Source organism: Oncorhynchus mykiss, chromosome 22 (genome assembly GCF_013265735.2).
Source record: "Oncorhynchus mykiss isolate Arlee chromosome 22, USDA_OmykA_1.1, whole genome shotgun sequence".
In the NCBI taxonomy this organism is placed as follows: domain Eukaryota; kingdom Metazoa; phylum Chordata; class Actinopteri; order Salmoniformes; family Salmonidae; genus Oncorhynchus; species Oncorhynchus mykiss.
In genome coordinates this window covers 42640828-42659421 of record NC_048586.1, presented here as the reverse complement: position 1 = coordinate 42659421, position 18594 = coordinate 42640828, and the positions used below count along the sequence as shown (strand labels likewise).

The window sequence follows — 18594 nt, the reverse complement described above, 5'->3', positions numbered from 1 at the left end:
GTTTTGGCACAGCCCCAGTTGTAAAAGGAAGGCTGAGATCCCACTGCTTATGTTGCTAATGGTACACATAACGCCTCGGGTGAGAGGCAGCAGGGAGTGTGTAACTATTTTATTACTGCACAGCGCCTGGCATTTATGGAGAAGAAAGAGAGAGAGAGACAGTCTTTACCAGGCTCGACTACTGGCATTTATGGAGAAGAGAGAGAGAGACAGTCTGTGCCAGGCTCATCTACTGGCATTTATGGAGGAGAGAGACACTCTGTGCCAGGCTCGTCTACTGGCACTTATGGAGAAGAGAGAGAGAGAGAGAGACAGTCTGTGCCAGGCTCGTCTACTGGCACTTAGCTTGTCTGTTTGCTTTGGCTGTGAGATTTATGGAGGAGCGAGAAAGATGCCCCCTTTGCCAATGTGAGTGAAGCGCTCCATCGGGAAGTTGAAAAGCTCTCAGCAAGATGGTAGACCACTGAAACTTGCCTCATTTTCCACCTTTGATCTTTGAACGTCTGACTGTGGTATAATACGGTGAAAGCTGTCGCGCCAATTTGTCACTTCATGTCATTGTTTCAAAGAAAATGAGAGAAGCTCACTTTGTCTGTGGTTCCAACTTGTTGTCACGTTCACTGTCTTCAAACTCCCTGTCATAGATGAGCCAAGGCGCAGCGTGCATTTAATTCCACCTTTATTTTAATCGTAATGAAACCTTCACAAAAAGAACAGGTAAACAGAAACAAACATGACGCAACCGTGGTGCACACAAACACACACAGAAAATAATAATTACCCACAACCTTAGGTGGGAAAAAAGGCTGCCTAACGATAGACAGCTGCCTCTGATTGGGAACCACACTCAGCCAAAAAAAAAGAAATAGAAAACATAGAATGCCCACCCAAATCACACCCTGACCTAACCAAATAGAGAAATAAAACGGCTCTCCAAGGTCAGGGCTTGACAGTACTCCCCCCAAAAGGTGCGGACTCTGGCCGCAAAACCTGACTCTATAGGGGGGGGGGGGGGGGGGGGGGGGTCCGGGTGGACATCTATTCTCGGTGGCGGCTCCGGACTGCAGACCACCGCTGGAGGCTTCATGCCATGGATCATCACTACAGGCTCCAGGCCATGGATCATCACTGGAGGCTTCATGCCATGGATCATCACTACAGGCTCCGGGCCATGGATCATCACTGGAGGCTTCATGCCATGGATCATCACTACAGGCTCCAGGCCATGGATCATCACTGGAGGCTTCATGCCATGGATCATCACTACAGGCTTCAAAAATTTTTTTGGGGGAACTGCCTCTCGGGCTTCCGTGACCGGGTCTTGTCTCCTGCCATAATCTCTTCCCCGTCCAGCTCGTCCTCCAAGTTGGCGCACACTGCTTGGTCTTTTTGTGGTGGTTAATTCTGTCACGATCACCGTCTTCAAACTCCCTGTCATAGATGAGCCAAGGCACAGCGTGCATTTAATTCCACCTTTCTTTTAATCGTAGTGAAACCTTCACAAAAATAACGGGTAAACAGACACAACCGTGACGCAACCGTGGCGCACACAAACAGACACAGAAAATAATAATTACCCACAACCTTAGGTGGGAAAAAAGGCTGCCTAAGTATGATTCCCAATCAGAGACAACGATAGACAGCTGCCTCTGATTGGGAACCACACTGGGCAAAAAAAAAAAGAAATAGAAAACATAGAATGCCCACCCAAATCACACCCTGACCTAACCAAATAGAGAAATAAAACGGCTCTCTAAGGTCAGGGCGTTACACTTGTAATATTTTCTTGTCACACGTCCCCGTCTGCAAAGGGCATCGTCTTCAAAACAGAGCCCAATCTATTTCCGTCTTTCCCCTAAAAACATGCCCAATCCTAGTGACACACACGCTCACACACACGCATGTACTGTACGCACACACACACCTCAGCCCTCCTGAGCCCACCCAATCTGTGTGAGTTCAAAGCCAGTAAATCCCCACAGCTGAATGGAGTTTTGGTTTCTCCCCTGGTGTCTGAGTGGCGTGCATCATCAGTCGATAAGCAGGTTCTGACCTGCAGAACAGCTTTAGAGAGAGAGAGAGAGAGAGAGAGAGAGAGAGAGAGAGAGAGAGAGAGAGAAAAGGGAGAGAGAGCGAGAGAGAGAGAGAGAAAAGGGAGAGAGAGCGAGAGAGAGAGAGAGAGAGAGAGAGAGAGAGAGCGATCTAGCACTACTATGTGTGATATGAGTTGTAGTAATATACTGTGTACTCATGTGCTGCACTGCATGTCTGAGTGAATCAGCATAGGAGTTAGAATAGGACAAGATCACAGTTTACTACAATGACTGTTCCCTTTCTGGGGAAGCATATTAAACCTTGTTTGTTTTTCTTTGAGGTGGTTTTTCCAGCATTAGGGCCTGCAGCGTTCTTGTGTAATCTAATCTACTGTATATTTACGGATGTCCTGAAACATATGGGCCTTTGGACTCATACAGTATAATATTATCCAGCCTGGTCCTATTGGGTTCACCGGGGGACTAGCCTAGTCCTATTGGGTCTGGTTCACTGGGGGTTAGCCTGGTCCTATTGTGTTCACTGGGGGTTAGCCTGGTCCTATTGGGTCTGGTTCACTGGGGGACAAGCCTAGTCCTATTGGGTTCACTGGGGGGCTAGCCTGGTCCTATTGGGTTCACTGGGGGTTAGCCTGGTCCTATTGGGTTCACTGGGGGACTAGCCTAGTCCTATTGGGTCTGGTTCACTGGGGGGCTAGCCTGGTCCTATTGGGTTCACTTGGGGGCTAGCCTGGTCCTATTGGGTTCACTGGGGGTTAGCCTGGTCCTATTGGGTTCACTGGGAGGCTAGCCTGGTCCTATTGGGTTCACTGGGGGACTAGCCTGGTCCTATTGGGTTCACTGGGGGACTAGCCTGGTCCTATTGGGTTCACTGGGGGACTAGCCTGGCTCTATTGGGTCTGGTAAACTAGGGGACTAGCCTGGTCCTATTGGGTTCACTGGAGGACTAGCCTGGCACTATTGGGTCTGGTTCACTAGGGGACTAGCCTGGTCCTATTGGGTTCACTAGGGGACTAGCCTGGTCCTATTGAGTTCACTGGGGGGCTAGCCTGGCTCTATTGGGTCTGGTTCACTAGGGGACTAGCCTGGTCCTATTTGGTTCACTGGGGGACTAGCCTGGTCCTATTGGGTTCACTAGGGGACTAGCCTGGTCCTATTGGGTTCACTAGGGGGCTAGCCTGGCTCTATTGGGTCTGGTTCACTAGGGGACTAGCCTGGTCCTATTGGGTTCACTGGGGGACTAGCCTGGTCCTATTGGGTTCACTGGGGGCTAGCCTGGTCCTATTGGGTTCACTGGGGGACTAGCCTGGTCCTATTGGGTTCACTGGGGGTTAGCCTGGTCCTATTGGGTCTGGTTCACTGGGGGGCTAGCCTGGTCCTATTGGGTTCACTGGGGGCTAGCCTGGTCCTATTGGGTTCACTGGGGGCTAGCTAGGCCCTATTGGATTCACTGGGGGACTAGCCTGGTCCTATTGGGTTCACTGGGGGACTAGCCTGGCTCTATTGGGTCTGGTTCACTAGGGGACTAGCCTGGTCCTATTGGTTTCACTAGGGGACTAGCCTGGTCCTATTGAGTTCACTGGGGGTTAGCCTGGTCCTATTGGGTTCACTGGGGGGGGCTAGCCTGGTTCTATTGGGTTCACAGGGGGGCTTGCAGTGTGTGTTTTGGATGCTCCAGATTTAGCCTTGGATTGGCCTGTCTTGCAGTGTGTGTTTTGGATGCTCCAGATTTAGCCTTGGATTGGCCTGTCTTGCAGTGTGTGTTTTGGATGCTGATGATCTGGTGTTTTGTCTGTTTGGTTGTTTGACACACTGCTTTTTTTTGCCTGGGAGTTTGTTCAGAGACTTGAGCCTGAGCAGCGTTCAGTATGTGTGTGTGCTTGTTAATGTCTGTTTCTAGATGTGCATGACTTTGTGTGAGCGTGTTTACATTCACCTATGTGTGGTGTGTGTGTGTACTGTGTAGGCGCTTGCCAAGAGGAGTCAGGCAGGGGGGTGTGAGTTCCCCCTAAAAGCATTGCGTGACTAGAGTGGATGGACGGCCTGGGGAGAGGCCACATCCTGGGATTTTCCTGCGGCGGCTGCTCAGATAAGGGAATCGTTCTTGTCGGTATTGCTTACAAAAGCCCTAGGGGCCCATGAGTGAGGAGGGTGTCTGTGTGTGTGTGTGTGTGTGTGTGTGTGTGTGTGTGTGTGTGTGTGTAAGCTGCTATATGTTTGCAATACGAAAACCTGTCTTTGGAACAGACTCAAGGTTTAACACAATCAACAGCCGACACTGCCAGATCGGCTGGACTGTTTGGTGGTCATCCAGATAGTTCCAGAACCTCACTGCTCCTACACTGTTCTCTCTGTATTTGTTATTTCTCAGTTCAGCAGTCATTACAAAATGATGTACTACGAATACATGTAGGGAATGCAGGAGATTTAAAACGTGTAGTCTATTTTGAAGTTTCAAAAGGATTCTGAAGTTTCTGAAATTACCACTTCCACATTTCCCTTATGAAAAATGTATCAACTCCTACAAAAATGTCCATGAATTATAATCCACATAATAATTCACATGTTCTGTTGCTGTAGGATTATTTTCCTGCTGTAGCAAACTGTCTCAAATTAAGATCCTACATCTGTAAAAGACATGCATTTTCATGCTGTAAAAAACCTACATTGATTACTGATAGGACTCTTATCCTTCACACAGTCAGCTGCTTATGCAACACCTTGCCATAATGCCAGCATTCTCTTTTACGATCACAGATGAGCCATGAAACAAAGACAAGCTCGCATCAATTTTCTCATGAAAACTTTGAAGAAAACCCACAGCTGATTTGAAGACAGAGGCTTTTCAAAGAGCCTGAACGGGGCCTACATAAGGCCTCTATTATCTACTAGGAAAAGCAAAAAATGTCTGTTCACAGTCCATTATATATATGTTTACTCAGCATACACCTCAATTCACAGCCCCTGGTTCATTCCTGTCAGCATACATTCATGCGTACAACCAGGTGATTCCGTTTAAATAGCAGTAAGCAAATACATGATTAAGTTAAAGGTTTGGGCAGCAGCTAGACACGATCGTACCGTAGAATAGCTAACAAATCAATCTCCCTTTCCACCCTCCAAGCGTTACTAAAACAAGCAGCAGAAGTGTCTGATTTGAATCCATATGTTTTATGAGTATATCTGATATCATCATCCACCCAATGACATTTGACTAGAGAGAATAGGATGTTTTGACCCTATTCTACCATGGCTGATTGTCCATGTCAGTGTTTTTCAGTATGCCTGGCTATGAAACCCGACACCGCTCTGAGAGAGCCTTAATAACTAGCAGCCCACTGTGGCCTCCTCTGTCTGTCACAAACACCATTAGAGGATTCTAGAACTGTAGAACAAGCTTTTGATGTTTGATGTTTCCTCGATGTGATTCCCTCCAGGCAAGAGGAGTGACTTCCTTTCATTCAGAGTAGAATGAACTGCCGTAGCCCTTATAGAAGTTGACATATTTTCAACAGTATTTAATTAACTGAAAGAGGGGGAGGTAATACAGCTGGTTTGGCTATTTAGGAGAGCTACAGATCTACAGTGTATTATGTACATGAAAGACATGACTTAATAGCCCATCAAGGTAGTGCATTGTGTTCCCTGAATACACTGATTTCATACTTAAATCTGGACCTCCGAGATAAGAAAGTAGATTTATGTAAGAGAGACGGTGCTAGCCAGAAAGAGAGACGGTGCTAGAAAGAGAGACTGCGCTAGCCAGAAAGAGAGACGGTGCTAGAAAGAGAGACTGCGCTAGCCAAAAAGAGAGACTGCTCTAGCCAGAAAGAGAGACGGTGCTAGAAAGAGAGACTGCGCTAGCCAAAAAGAGAGACTGCTCTAGCCAGAAAGTAAGAGGGTGCTAGCCAGAAAGAAAGAGGGTGCTAGCCAGAAAGAAAGAGTGTGCTAGCCAGAAAGAAAGAGGGTGCTAGCCAGAAAGAAAGAGGGTGCTAGCCAGAAAGAAAGAGGGTGCTAAGCCAGAAAGAGAGATGATGTTAGCCAGAAAGAGAGACCGTGCTAGCCAGAAAGAGAGACCGTGCTAGCCAGAAAGAGAGACCGTGCTAGCCAGAAAGAGACCGCGCTAGCCAGAAAGAAAGAGGGTGCTAGCCAGAAAGAAAGAGGGTGCTAGCCAGAAAGAGAGACCGTGCTAACCAGAAAGAGAGACCGCGCTAGCCAGAAAGAGAGACCGCGCTAGCCAGAGAGACCGCACTAGCCAGAGAGACTGCACTAGCCAGAAAGAGAGACCGCGATAGCCAGGGAGACCGTGCTAGCCAGAAAGAGACACTGAGTACCAGCTCTTACAAGACTGAAAGGAGCTCTAAAATAGAGAATAACAGAGAAAATGTTTATTGCAGTTGACAGTCAGATGAAAGTCAGATTGTGCAAGAAAGTAAGTTACTGAGAATAAAGGAAAGTGCAATATGTTGTCATAGAGAGAGAGAGGGGCTGGCAGGGTAGTGGGGGGAGGGGGTTGGCGGCACAGCGTCAGAAAGAGGGAGAGAAATGAAACCATGCCAGCTATGCATACGGGAATATTATCTTGATTTGAAAACATTTAGTTCTAGCAGATCTAGAACACAGATCTCTCTATTCTCACGCAGGTGTGCAGGAAAGGGTGGGTATAACGACACAGAAAGAGCCAATGGTGTGAGCCAGCTTCCCTATAAGGCCATCCCTCATTCATTCACTTGATTAATGTTCCTGTTACTTCCTGTTATGACCGGAGGGAAAGGAAACATCTTCTGTTACTTCCTGTTATGACCGGAGTGGACGAAACATCTTCTGTTACTTCCTGTTATGACCGGAGGGAAAGGAAACATCTTCTATTACTTCCTGTTATGACAGGAGGGTAGGAAACATCTTCTGTTACTTCCTGTTATGACCGGAGGGAAAGGAAACATCTTCTATTACTTCCTGTTATGTCAGGAGGGTAGGAAACATCTTATGTTACTTCCTGTTATGACCGGAGGGAAAGGAAACATCTTCTATTACTTCCTGTTATGACAGGAGGGTAGGAAACATCTTATGTTACTTCCTATTGTGACAGCAGGGAAAGGAAACATCTGTTACTTACTGTTATGACCAGAAGAACATGAATCATATTTTGTTATTTCCTGTTATGACTAAGGAAAGGAAACATATTCTGCCTTTTATCACAGTGCCATATAGTCCTTGACTTTTTCCATATTTTGTTATTTTACAGTCTTATTCTAAAATCTACACACAAAACCCCATAACGACACAGCAAAAACGGATTTTACATTTTTTTGTTGAAAATGTATTAAAACTAAAAACAGAAATACCAGAACTATTCAGACCGTTTGCTATGAGACTCGAAATTGAGGTCAGGTGCATCCTGTTTCCATTGATCATCCTTGAGATGTTTCTACAACTTGATTGGAGTCAACCTGTGGTAAATTCAATTGATTCGACGTGATTCGGGAAAAGGCACACACCTGTCTATATAAGGTCCCACAGTTGACAGTGCATGTCAGAGCAAAAACCAAGCCATGAGGTCTAAGGAATTATCTGTAGAACTCCGAGACAGGATTGTGTTGAGGAACAGATCTGGGGAAGGGTACCAAAACATTTCTGCAGCATTGAAGGTCCCCAAGAACACAGCGGCCTCCATCATTCTTAAATGGAAGAAGTTTGAAACTCCCAAGACTCTTCCTAGAGCTGGCCGCCCAGCCAAACTGAGCAATCGGGGGAGAAGGGCCTTGGTCAGGGAGGTGACCAAGAACCCGATGGTCACTCTAACAGAGCTCGAGAGTTCCTCTGTGGAGATGGGAGAACCTTCCAGAAGGACAATCATCTCTGCAGCACTCCAGCAATCAGGCCTTTATGTTAGAGTGACCAGACGGAAGCCACTCTTCAGTAAAAGGCACATGACAGCCCGCTTTGAGTTTTCCAAAAGACATCGAAAGACTCTCAGACTATGAGAAACAAGATTGTCTGGTCTGATGAAACCAAGATTTAACTTTTTGGACCGGAATGCCAAGTGTCACGTCTGGAGGAAACCTGGCACCATCCCTACGATGAAGCATGCTCGTGGCAGCATCATGCTGTGGGGATGTTTTTCAGTGACAGAGATTAGTCAGGATCGAGGGAAGGATGAATGGAGAAAAGTACAGAGAGAGCCTAGGGGGCGGCAGGTAGCTTAGTGGTTATATCGTTGGGCCAGTAACCGAAAGGTTGCTAGATCGAATTCCCGAGCTGACAAGGTAAAAATCTGTCGTTCTGCCCCTGAACAAGGCGGTTAACCCACTGTTCCCCGGTAGACCGTCATTGTAAATAAGAATTTGTTCTTAACGGACTTGCCTAGTTAAATTGAAAAAAATAACCCTTGATGAAAACCTGCTCCAAAGCGCTCAGGACCTCAGACTGAGGGCAACGGTTCGGGACAAGTCTCTGAATGTCCTTGGGTGGCCCAACCAGAGCCCGGACTTGAACCCAATCTAACATCTTTGGAGAGACCTGAAAATATCTGTGCACAACGCTCCCCATCCAACCTGACAGAGCTTCGGAGGATCTGCAGAGAAGAATGGGATAAACTCTCCAAATAGAGGTGTGCCAAGCTTGTAGGGTCATACCCAAGAAGACTCGATGCTGTAATCACTGCCAAAGGTTATTCAACAAAGTACTGAGTAAAGGGTCTGAATACTTATGTAAATGTGATATTTAAGTTTTGAATTTTTAATAAATTAGTAGAAATGTCTAAAAACCTGATTTTGCTTTGTCATTATGGGGTATTGTGTGTAGATTGATGAGGGATAAAAGCAATGTAATTCATTTTAGAATAAGGCTTTAACGTAACAAAATGTGGAAAAAGTCAACGGGTCTGAATACTTTCCGAAGGCACTGCATATGTCCTGTCTACATTTAGCCCCTCTGATCAGATAGTGATGGTGGTGAGTAATAGTGGTTGATGCTTGATAGGGTGTGAGTGGTAATGGTGGTTTATATTCCTTCTGTGACCTTCCCTTTCAGAGAAGAGAATGGGGTCAATGTGAGCCATGTTAGATTGTTACATTTACATTTTAATAATTTAGCAGATGCTCTTATCCAGAACAACTTACAGGAGCAATTAGAGTTAAGTGCCTTGTGCCCTCAAGGGCACAGACAGATTTTTCACCTAGTCGGCTTGGGGATTCAACCCAGCGACCTTTCGGTTACTGGCCCAATAACCTTACATAGCAGGCATAAATGCCTGAAACTAGATCCCCTACATACTGGTCTTGACCAGAAGAAGAAGAAAAACTGTCGGGGGAGGTTCTCTTCAGCACTGTTTGAACCAATCCGGTAAATGTGGAGGAGGAGCTAAAATGGAGTGTCACCTTGTTTAATGTCCATAAGCGGAAGTCAAGTCACAGGCCTGTTTTCCATTTTCCATGAAAACCGGAACATTGTTGGGCACTCGGCAGAGGCTACTGGCCCAACGCTCTTAACTGCTACGTAAACTCCGCGACCTCCATGGCACCCCCACAGCCACATCAGACAAAATATAACCGTTCTCCCAAAACAGGGTCTCCTTGTTATGTCATGCTTGTTAGCATCACAAAATGTTGTTTGTTTTGTTCTGAATTCTTTGCTGTTCTAAAGGAGGGGGAATTGGTGTCATCTTGCCTAGCTTGTATTTTGTTGTTGATATTTCACAATTCTTCAATGCCCTGGGAGATATGACTCACAGAAAGACTAATGCATCCTCCATGTTTCTCATTGCCTGACAATTCTCTATAAAGCTCTGAATTGGGTCATAGTCTGTTGATTATAGCTTTAAAAAACAACAGAGTGATCATCAGTGGAATTTGTTAAATGTCAGAGTATAAACCATGGTAGCAGGCCAGCCTGGAAAGAGCAAAAAACAACACAACGGCAGTGAGAGGGTGAAGGAGGACAACGGCAGTGAGAGGGTGAAGCAGGACAACGACAGTGAGAGGGTGAAGCAGGACAAAGGCAGTGAGAGGGTGAAGGAGGACAACGGCAGTGAGAAGGTGAAGGAGGACAACGGCAGTGAGAGGGTGAAGCAGGACAAAGGCAGTGAGAGGGTGAAGGAGGACAAAGGCAGTGAGAGGGTGAAGGAGGACAACGGTAGTGAGAGGGTGAAGGAGGACTACGACAGTGAGAGGGTGAAGCAGGACAAAGGCAGTGAGAGGGTGAAGGAGGACAACGGCAGTGAGAGGGTGAAGCAGGACAAAGGCAGTGAGAGGGATCCAAAAAAAAGGCAGAAAAAGGGGGTATGGTGTCAGCAGTGGGATCAGAACACCAAATTCGGTTAGGAGAGATGAAAACATAATTAAAACGATGGATTCTCATGCTATACTGAAAGGCAAGTGGAATAAAACCTGTCACTTCAATAAAATGGCCTCTCTTGGATATGTTGATATTGGGTTGACAGGTGAATTACAACTGGAGTTTAAAGAGTTTTACACAAATCAGCTTGGACTGATGATCAGTTAATCATGATTCAATAACAAACGACAAGACCTCTCCAAAACAAAGGCTCTTGTCTCTCCCACGTAGCAGGCCTTTAGAGGTCACAGGTTCTTGCCTCGCCCAAGTAGCACATTTTGTTATGTTACAGCCTTATTTTGAAACAGATTAAATAATCCCCCCCCCTCATCAATCTATACACAATACTCCATAATGACTAAGCAAAAACAAGGTTTTTCAAAATTTTTGCAATTTATAAAAAAAAAACAGAAATACCTTATTTACATAAGTATTCCGACCCTTTGTATGAGACTCGAAATTGAGCTCGGGTACATCCTGTTTCCAGTGATTATCTTAGAGATGTTTCTACAACTTGGGAGTCCACCTGTGGTAAATTCAATTGATTGGACATGACTTAGAAGAAAGGCACACACCTGTCTAAATAAGGTCCCACAGTTGGCATGTCAGAACAGTTAACTAGTCCAACGCAATTAACGACCTGCCTCTCTCTCATTGCACTCCACAAGGAGACTGCCTGTTACACAAATACAGTAAGCCAAGGTAAGTTGCTATCTAGCATTAAACTTATCTTGTAAAAAACAATCAATCATAATCACTAGTTAACTACACATGGTTGATGATAGTACTAGATATTATCTAGCGTGTCCTATGTTGCATATAATCTGACTGAGCATACAAGCATACAAGTATCTAAGTATCTGACTGAGCGGTGGTAGGCAGAAGCAGGCACGTAAACATTCATTCAAACAGCACTTTCGTGCGTTTTGCCAGCAGATCTTCGTTGTGCATCAAGCATTGCACTGTTAATGACTTCAAGCCTATCAACTCCCGAGATGAGGCTGGTGTAACTGAAGTGAAATGGCTGGCTAGTTAGCGCGTGCTAATAGCGTTTCAAACGCCACTCGCTCTGAGCCTTAGTGTGGTTGTTTCCCTTGCTCTGCATGGGTAACGCTGCTTCGATGTGGTGGCTGTTGTCGTTGTGTTGCTGGTTCGAGCCCAGGGAGGAGCGAGGAGTGGGACGGAAGCTATACTGTTACACTGGCAATACTAAAGTGCCTATAAGAACATCCAATAGTCAAAGGTTACTGAAATACAAATGGTATAGAGGGAAATATAATAACTACAACCTAAAACTTCTTACCTGGGAATATTGAAGGAAAGGGAACCACCAGCTTTCATATGTTCTCATGTTCTGAGCAAGGAACTGAAACGTTAGCTTTCTTACATAGCACATATTGTACTTTTACTTTCTTCTCCAACACGTTGTTTTTGCATTATTTAAACCAAATTGAACATGTTTCATTATCTACTTGAGGCTAAATATATTTTTATTTATGTATTATATTAAGTTAAAATAAGTATTCATTCAGTATTGTTGTAAATGTCATTATTACAAATTAAAAAAATAATAAATCGGCCGATTAATCAGTATCGGCTTTTTTGGTCCTCCAATAATCCGTATCGGTATCGGCGTTGAAAAATCATAATCGGTCGACCTCTAATCTGTATACTACATGTATGCCTCACTATTGTGCTCCTGCGATGCTAAGATAAATATATTATATAATGTTGTATTATATAATGGTGCCATGTGTAATGTTTTCACCAGAAAACATACAATGAAAACGGCTCATGATTCTTTTTGCTACTGTTCTAAGTGCATACTCTTCTGTGATCGCTGACCCCTTTGAGATATCCAACTACACTACATAACACAATACAATACCGCGGTCTCTGGGAATTCAACCCGTCCGACGGAAACATAAGACAATGAACGACATCACAATGAACGACATCACAATGAACGACATCACAATGAATGATATCACAATGAACGACATCACAATGAACGACATCACAATGAATGATATCACAATGAACGACATCACAATGAATGACATCAAAGCTCTTTGGTTACTTCACAGCTGGGACCATAAGACAGTGCGATGTGCGATGATGTAATCTGATATTGCCAAGTGTATAAATGACCTTGCGTCCATTGTTCTCTCATATCAAATTAAGAATGAAAATCAATGCAACCGAGACCCTTTGAGCTCTGATTAAAAGTTGACCAGCCTGGTCGTTAAAACACCATGTCATGCAAGGCTAAATTGGCATGGACACTATGCTCTTTAAACTTGTTGACCGGCTGGGGCTGAGACAGGTGTGCTTCGTTTCAGGTGTAGCTTGTCCACAACCTGTGGATGAAATAGGAGGGTCAAAGTGTTTGGGGTAACATTGGCATGTGCTGTATGACCATAAACATGCCACTCATAGCAGTATGGGAATGCCGCTGCATCGCTGTGGTGTCACCATCTGTCTGTTCCTCCAGCAATGATAATAACGGGGAAGTAGCCTCACAGTGTCAGGAGAAAAAGAACCTGACCGTTATATACGGGACGGGTCCAGTGCCCTTGAAGCTGCTATTGCACAAATGTATGCTGACATTGGATGTGTGTGTGTGTGTGTTTGTATGTGTGTGTGTGTGTGTGTGTGTGTGTGCTTATGTGTCTGTGTCGTTGTGTGTGTGCTGTAAAAGATCCTCCCCGTGGACGAAGGCACATAGTGCCAGTAGAAGTGTGTAGGGCGTTGTGGGTCACACAGTGCCAGTAGGAGTGTGTAGGGAGGCGTGGGTGACACAGTGCCAGTAGGAGTGTGTAGGGAGGCGTGGGTCACACAGTGCCAGTAGGAGTGTGTAGGGAGTTGTGGGTCACACAATGCCAGTAGGAGTGTGCAGGGAGTTGTGGGTCACACAGTGCCAGTAGGAGTGTGTAGGGAGGCGTGGGTGACACAGTGCCAGTAGGAGTGTGTAGGGAGGCGTGGGTCACACAGTGCCAGTAGGAGTGTGTAGGGAGTTGTGGGTCACACAATGCCAGTAGGAGTGTGCAGGGAGTTGTGGGTCACACAGTGCCAGTAGGAGTGTGTAGGGAGTTGTGGGTCACACAGTGCCAGTAGGAGTGTGAAGGGAGGCGTGGGTCTTTCATCCAGTCACATTACTATTTAGGGAGCAGAGTGTGCAGGAGGAACCCACACAAACACGTCTATCTTGGCATAACTCTGATTTGACAAAGAAATATCAGCTAGCTATCATTAGATAGGCTAGCCAGCTGCAGCTAGCTATTATCCTAGCTAGCGGCTGTCAGCTTGGTAAACACAAGGTCAGCGCCGGCTTAACTTTCTGTTAACTTCTTATTCTCTACTTTAGCCCACATATAACCGAATTAGCTATTGTTTGGTGTGATGGAATGGCAAAGACACACCCCAAAATACCACCCACATGAAACCACACCCCAAAGACAACTCTTGTTTGCCCTCAGTCATGGCCGCTAGCAACTTTTAAATTAGCACTGATGAAAAACGAGGCCAAATCAGGAAGTGCAGTTCTACTTTAAAAAAGTGAAAAAGAAATGACAGAGGAACAACACACCTCAGAGACAGACAGATAGATAGAGAGACAGATAAAGAAAGAGAGAGAGAGAAAGAGATAGGGCATAATCTCCCTCACAGACATATTTATCATTCTCCTCTCTATCCACCTCAACAGACCAGAATCATACTTCAATCCTTCATAGCTCATCTGTGAAATTAGACATGACTAGACATGTATGAATCACCAAGTCACACACTTACCCTATGCAAAGGTGAGATAAGAACTTGTCTCTGAGAATGAGCCTGTTGGCGTGACTGTCTCTTGTGTGGGAGCGAAAGGGGTGAGAGGGCACTAAGATGTATGGGCAGGAGTCAACTATCTTTAGGAATGTAATCTCCTCTGGTTGAAGATGAGCTGAGCTGCACTCGTTCAACACTAGCGACGCCTACCCATTCTTAACATCAGCAAAGCCTTGTGCTGTACACAGCCCAGGCATATTTCTGAGCTAAATACAGTGTGGGAAGAGAGGGATAGTTCTAACACCTCGTAAACCATTGCCCAGCCCCCTTCAGCACCTCATGTTGGTGCCTATGGCAGTAGAGGTTGAGTTACTGAGGATTCAATGAGAATGTGAATAAACAAGCCATTGGTTGTTTGTACAGATATAACTGCCCATATACAACATCGTCTAGAGTTGTGCAGGGTTGAGAGTGGAAAAGGACATGGAGACTGAGAGGATATGGTGGCGGTGCCAGAGGTGCCAAGATAACTGACTCAGCAAGTCATCTGCCAACACTCCGGCTTTGATGTCTGTTAACCCTTAATGGCTGACATGTTGAGGGTGTTGGAGTTGGTTTTTCAACGATGAGTCATCTTATGAGTCACTGGACATTGTTCTGTATAATTTAGAACCAAACATTTGGTTTATGTCAGTGTCTTGGTCCTAGTCACAGGATAAGTGTGTGTGTTTATGGGGGGGGGGGGGGGACAACAACGACATGGAAGGGTCACAAAAGGGTTCTTCAGCTGTCCCCATAGGAGGACCCTTCTTGGTTCCAGGTAGAACCCTCTGTGGAAAGGAACCCAAACCCATACCTAGTACCAAAAATAGTTATACAAAGGGTTCTCCTCTGGGGACAGAGGACTTTCTCCTATCGATTATCATCAACCGCAACAACACATGGTAAAAAAAAAAAGAGTTAAAGATTTGATGATCGGAAATTCATAGAAATGGTTAGATAGAAGGACCATTAAGACATGGTTAACCATGTAAATAAAAAGCATCATATTTTGTGGTCTACTAACCAAGTGCATTACTGGAGACAAGTTTGTTGTGGTCTGATTTGAAAGTAAAAATGAACCCAGAGGCTCCAAACATTTGGGTGACTCAGGTTAGACACCCAACATCTTGATGTATCCCTTGTGTCTTAAGGGTCAAAAAATAACCCACCACTATGTGTAACAGCAGAGAAAACCCCCTAAATAATATTTTTTCAACTTGAAATTTGATGACTTTTCCTAGAGGGTACAAAGATTGTCTAACACGGAACCCAAACCGGCTGCGAGCGTGCGCCATCGTGTGCCATCGTGAATACATTTATTTTGTCCCCACCACACCAAATGCGATCACGACACGCAGATTAAAATATCAAAACAAACTCTGAACCAATTACATTAATTTGGGGACTGGTCAAAAAGCATTAAACCTTTATGGCAATTTAGCTAGCTAGCTTGCACTTGCTAGCTAATTTGTCCTATTTAGCTAGCTTGCTGTTGCTAGTTAATTTGTCCTGGGATATAAACATTGTTATTTTACCTGAAATGCACAAGGTCCTCTACTCCAACAATTAATCCACACATAAAACAGTCAACCGAATCATCTCTTGTCCTTCTAGGCCTTTTCTTCTCATGACTTAATATTGCGATTGGCAACTTTGATAAATTAGGTGCATTACCGCCACTGACCTTGTTTGTCTTTCAGTCACCCATGTGGGTATAACCAATGAGGAGATGGCACCTGCTTCTATAAACCAATGATGAGATGGAAGAGGCAGGACTTGCAGCACAATCTATCTATTTTATCCCTTGGCAATGCAGACGCTCGTTGGTGCGTGCGAGCAGTGTGGGTGCAATCATTTAATAATATAGATTTCTACATTTATTTTGCAACGCTCGTGCATGCTACTTGAGTGGTGTAGTATGCCTGTTAGGGTAATTTTTGACCAGGCAGTTATAAAATCATTCACACACCACAAAAACCACAGACACACACACACACATGAGAAATTGAGATTGTGTGCGCTACTGATTGAAATCAGACAAAACTAATGTGCAGCATCTCCCCTCCACGACCCCACACATGACTCAAGTTCACAGACAAAATAAACAAAATGTCAGACAAAATAAATATTTATTGAAAGCATTGTTTACTAATGGGGAATGCAGTCAGAGACTATAAAGGTGCTGCAGATGACAGTCCCCCCAGTTCTCTCTTTGCTGAAGCAATGAGTGCACGTTTCAGTGCCCAACAGGTTGTAGATCTGATTTATTCAGATGTCCAGGAGGAAAAAAAGAGGACAATGATTTTGAAGAGGAGGAGGTATTTGAAGAAGAAGATGGGGAAGAATACAACCCAGAGAACAATGCATCATCTTCAGATGAAGAAGAAATAACCCAAGCTGAAAGAGAGACATTTTTGAAAAAGAACAGCATAACAACATGGTCCTTGTCACCATATGACAACCAAGGCAGGACGGCAGCACAAAATGTCATAAGGATGACCCTAGGGCCCACAAGACATGCATTTGCCCATGCCCAGGACATCGACTCAACATTTTACATGTTCATCACACCAGCCATCAAAAGAATAATCCTAGAGATTACAAATTTGGAGGGTTTAAATAAATATTTAATAAATGTGAGTCAAGACCTGCAAGACGTGTGAGAGACAAACTGGCGGCCATAAGAGAGATCTGGGAGAAGTGGGTGGAGCTTCTGCCATACCTCTACAACCCTGGGCCTGAAGTAATGGATGAGCAACTGGTTCCATTCAGAGGTAAGTTTTTATTTTCATATCTGTAATGTAAGTGATTTATGTGATTGTTTTTTGTGACACGGATACTCCCTTTCTGGGAGTATATGCCCAGCAAGCCAGCGAAGTATGGCATCAAGATATGGGTGGCCTGTAATGCACAATCCAGCTACGCTTGGAAGATGCAAGTCTACACAGGGAAGCCGACCAGCGGAGGCCCGGAGAAGAACCAGGGGATGCGGGTTGTGCTTGATGTGACAGATGGACTGAGGGAGTCACGTATGACAATTTCTTCACCTCTTATGAAGAGGAAGATCACCATGGTTGGCACAGTTAGAAAGAACAAGCCTGAGCTCCAACCTCTCAACAAGGGGGAGAGAGGCCTTTACAGCTGGGAAAGGCACTTTCAAAAAAGGGAGCGCCTTGCCCGCACAGCAGCCTCTGCAACGCTTGTGAAAGCTATTCAGGGAGCTGAATCTTGTCCTTATCCACCTGAGGCTGCAGCTGGGGCATGCAAGAGGAGGAGATGCCAATTCTGCCCCCCAAAGAAGCACTGTAAAACAAACACTATGTGCTGCACGTGAGGAATATATCTGCAAAGTTCATGCACACACACACTTGTATACTGTCCTACATATGCTAAATAGAGTTGATTGATTTATGTTCAGCATGTTTTTGTTTTGTATCTATTATCTTATTTTATTCTTATTTATTGTTGTTGTTTATTAACCTCGTGGGTGGGGGCAATGGTTCAAAAAATGTGAGAAGACTAGTATTTTGTAGTTGGATTCCTCATTGTACAGTATATAAGAATATATCACAATGTTGTCAAAAAGTACAAGACTTATTGTTTCCCTTCAATAAAATGAATTCAAAACAACTTTTTTCACATTTCTGGTACTTTCTTAGGCTATACAAGTGCTATCTCTTGCCTAAAAATGTATGTTTATATCTATGCAGTGCCTTGAGCAATAATAATAATAACAATAATAAAGTAATAGGAAAGAAAACAATTATGACGGGTGTGTTGTAATAAAAATGAGTGGTGTCCACTGATTAAATGCATTCTTTCTGCATTGTGAAGAGTGAAAACCCAGATATTTACAAAGTTTGTGACGAACGACAGGTTGTTTCTTCATGCAAAATAGATTTGGGGTTTAAAATTCAATTAAGCTGCTTTATTTTAGGGTTTTAGTGAAGGCGGGCCATTTTTTACCCTTAGGACAAGGGGAGTATGCAGAATGCTAAGACTACACAAGGGTTATTAATGTCTGCGCTCTGTTGCTGTCCTGCTGCCCACCCACTTGTCATTGTTGTCATGTTTACATGTCCTGGGTCAGCTGATGCTCTGCTAAATACTGTAGTCTACTACACAACATTTCCTCAAGAGGCTTTAGTTTCTTACTGCATCTGTCTATTCTCTTTGGGTTATTTTGTCACTGACAGGACATACTGTACACAACACCATTTATTCACCAAGTTCTCTCCTTAACTGCTTTGTAATCCGTAGACTGCACTGATCTTTGATGAGAATACAAGTTGTTAATTGCCTGGTTGATTAACTTCTCTAGGGTAGGGGGCAGCATTGGGAATTTTGGATGAAAAGCGTGCCCAAATTAAACTGCCTGCTACTCAGCCATAAAAGC

At 44.6% G+C, this 18594-nt stretch overlaps 1 protein-coding gene across 3 annotated transcripts in view; it reads right to left on the bottom strand.

The window, feature by feature from the left end:
• Positions 1–18594, bottom strand: part of LOC110502156 (aryl hydrocarbon receptor) — a 69931-nt gene that overhangs the window by 25687 nt on the left and 25650 nt on the right. The gene's annotated exons all lie outside the window — the stretch shown is intronic.